The sequence below is a fragment of the Pteropus alecto genome, unplaced genomic scaffold, assembly GCF_000325575.1.
Source record: "Pteropus alecto unplaced genomic scaffold, ASM32557v1 scaffold8, whole genome shotgun sequence".
NCBI classification, from domain to species: domain Eukaryota; kingdom Metazoa; phylum Chordata; class Mammalia; order Chiroptera; family Pteropodidae; genus Pteropus; species Pteropus alecto.
In genome coordinates this window covers 16,095,639-16,099,250 of record NW_006494609.1, presented here as the reverse complement: position 1 = coordinate 16,099,250, position 3,612 = coordinate 16,095,639, and positions in this window count along the sequence as shown.

Sequence of the window (3,612 nt, the reverse complement as noted above, 5' to 3'; positions counted from 1 at the left end):
CTGTGCAGATCTCTTCACGGAGTTTACACACGCTTGTGTTTTCAACACTAGGTCTGAATGTGAGGAGGGGTGTGTGTGCGTGTGTGTGTGTTTGCGGTGTGTGTGCGAGTGTGTGTGCACATTCATGTCTGTTGGTCTCGATGGCTGCTATGGACCAGGCCTTGGGGGCCCCTGGAGGGGGCCACCCCTGGTCAGGCTCTTGGCGCTGAACAGAGCAAGTGGACGGTTCCCCTTCTCTCTTCTCCAAGCCCCGCCTCCCAGGCGTGCCCCTGAGCCGTTCCCCCTTCCACGGCCGCCTCGCCTCGCAGCTTCGCGAGGGGTGGGGCCTGAGACCACCAGGCATGCAGCTGTCCATCCCGAAAGCGTGAGCCAGGGAGCGAGAGGCTGCGGCTGCCGTTTCCTTGGGTTCCATGCCTGCTGGCCGCTCATGGAAGGGAAGGGCAAGAATGCTTCCCAGGGGACACCAAGGCCCTGGGTTGCTACCTCTCTCCACGTCCAACTCCCAGGAGTCCACCTGGCCCCTCGCCACGTGTCACATGCGGCCCTACAAGGGAGCCTCCTTCCCTGACCAGGCTCTGCTGCTCTCCGGGCCCTGGGAGGAGGCTGCCCGGTCAGGGGGCCCCGGGCTGATCCCACCTGTGCCAAGGATTCATGCCATGACTTTGGGCAAATCATTCCGAGAGTCATCGGACCTCTATGTCCTCGTCTCTGATGGGCATTTGAGACCAGAGAACTCTGAAGGGTGGGCTTGACGCCTCAGCCCCTGCCACGCAGCCTCCTGCTCTGCGAAGGCAACCGGACGAGCCTTCCCTTAGCATCAGGGCGGTTTGGGGCCCCCTTCCCAGGCAGATGGAGGCTGCCCGTACATTTCACTCATGTCCACACCTGTCCGGTCCACCGTTTCCCAGTGGCCAGTCCACCCCTCCCGTATTCACTGCAAGCCCCAAGCACTGAGCCAGCCAGATGCTAGGGGGCAGAGCAGCATCCCCAGAGGTGAGAAAGCAGGATACCCCGTCCCTAATTAGAGTCACCCAGCCCCTCCCTGGTGGCAGCAGACAGACCACCAGCTGATTGTCATATCCCGAGGTCCAGGCAGGTTGGCAGCCCCCTTTTCAGAGAAGAGGGGCTTTGTCCTGGGATAGTGAGCACTGGTGAGATGCAGAGGAACCCCTGAGCATGATCTCGTGTCTTAAGATTCCGTTTCACTTGAGAAAGAGGAAAAGACCTATGGACTGTCCTGAGTGGTCCAGGGGGAATGGCCCGAGAGAGGCTGCAGAGCTGGGCGCCTGGAGGTACCTCCAGGCCTGGCTCAGCGGGGTGTGGGGGGGTGGATGCCAGCAGAACTCCCGACTGTCCTGGACACCGAGGTCCGGCCGACTAACCGTGTTTACACGACTTGAGTGTTGAATCCCGATTATAATGTCTGTACCGTCACCTTCCCTTGTCTGTCCCCGAGCCCTGGGGACACAGGAGAGCGTGGCGGGCCTCTTGCACTGCTTTGTCTCTAAAATAAACTACTGAAATCAAACTGCATTTCACGTGTTTGCCCAGTGTTGCTAAAAGCGTGTCATTCCCCAGTCTTTTAATAAAATGGCTACCTTTTTGAATGAAATCCCAGTCCCAGTTTGCCTCAAGGACAGGCCAGGGCCCCTTGCCACACCATGTTCCTGTGTAATGTGTTGCCCGTCAGGCTTGCACGTGTTTAAGAGTCCAGGCCCCAGTGATGTGGTGTGGTTGCATTTTCCAGGAGTGGGGACCGAGAGAGGCAGTTTAGTTTCATAAAGGCCGGGAGCTGCCAGGTGGTGAGAAGGGGGCCAGCCGCACTCAGGGTGTGTGGCAGCGTCTACCCTGGGCTGGGGATCACTGTGCAGCAGTGGCGTCTCTGAAGGGGTTTGGGGACTGTGTCAGGTAGCCTGGTGGAGAGGAACTGGACAGTGGTGAGGCACCAATGAGCACTCCCCGCCCCCACGACTCCCCCTAATGTGACTTGGGTGCACACTGACCTATTTGGGTCCCGGGACACTGTAGAATTGGTTTCCCCTTAAGTCTCGTCACTGGCCTTGGGGGTTGCATCAGGGGGTTGAAAGACCCACTAAAACACACTTAGCCTTTGCAGCCTTTTCCCCAGGGCCGGTGTGCTCCTTGGGAGCAGTCTCTGGGACCTTCAAGGGCTCATGGAAAGGGTCTGCGTCCATGGTAACAGGCATGCAGGTGTGGTGGCCAGAGTCAGTCCTGCTGGCTTCACGACAGAAAGATGGGACTCTTGTTCCCAAGCCTTTCTTTACCAGTTGGTGGGCACATTGGGGTCTGGGACCCTGCAGCATCCGTCTTGGTGGTGGCAAGTGGCAGAGCCACATTTTGGCTGAGGCCTTTGGATAGGTTCGGAGGGTCACATGCGAGGTCTCTGTCCTGGGTGGCCAGCCTGGAGCAGAGGCCCTGGGCCAAGTTCTGCTTGCAGATGGTTTGATTATGTAATGATGGGATCCCACAAGCACTAAGCCCCAAGTGAGTGCAGGCCTTGGATGTCTGTCGTCATGTACGGAGCCCAGGGGAGCCTCCCAAAGGAGTATTTGTGCTGTTGGCATCATGAAGGGGTTAGAGTTTGCAGTGTCTGGCAGGTCAGGCTGGGCCTGAAGCCACTCAACATCACCTGCAGGAGGCAGACCCAGCTGATGTCCTGAGGGGTCAGCTGGGCATCCTTGAAGTGTGCCCACCTATGCTTTTAATCCTGTCCATGAAGGTGGAAACCTTGAAAATGATTTCCTCTCTACCCAGAGGACTGCCGAGTGGGCTTTATGGGAGGTTGAAGGACCTTGGCAGGAAGCTGTAGTTTTCAAGCCAACTGAAAAGCAGCTGTTGTCTGTCCTTGACCTATCCTGGAAGACTGGCCCTCGGCTTGGCTCACACTGGCCGCTGGCAGCAGAAAGACATTGAATGGCTTCATTGATGTGTCTGGGGGTTGCATCTGCCCTCTGTCCTCTATCCCCTAGAGACCGATCCTTCACCCGATGAGATCCCCAACAGCCCCACTCCTCAGGCCACAGCTCAAGGGCCCCCGAGCTACGGGCACCTTGAGCTGGGTGCTGACTACGGCAGGAGCGTGGACCCTGCCCGTGGCTCAGCACGAAGCAAAGAAGGCGCGCGGGTCCTTGACAGATGTCCTGGGCTTCTCCCTCCTTGGTCAGCCGGGCCACACCCTGAAACTGCACACACCCACCCTGCCTGTGCCTGAGTTTGAGGTGATGCACACATACGCACGTGCGCGTGCACACGCATACACACTGTTGTGAGGGGAGCTAGCTTCTCACAGAAGGCCTGGGCCCTCGTCCTGCCAATCTGGGCCCCACCAGACCCGTGGGACCTTTTCCAGAAGTGGCCGCCTATTTCTTCTTTACTTCAAGAGTTGTCCAAGGCCTGGCGTCCTGGAGGGACTGTTCCTTGGCACCACCTGGCCTCCTCTAGTTTGAATGGGGTCAGGCCCCTCTGAATTCAGTGTGCTTTCTCTCAAAAGGCTTCTCGCATGGAGATGTCACCATGTTGGCAGTTCCGGGTCTAGTGCCGACACCTGTGCTTTGTGAAAAATGCTGTTTGCCTCAACCATGTTCATGAGCA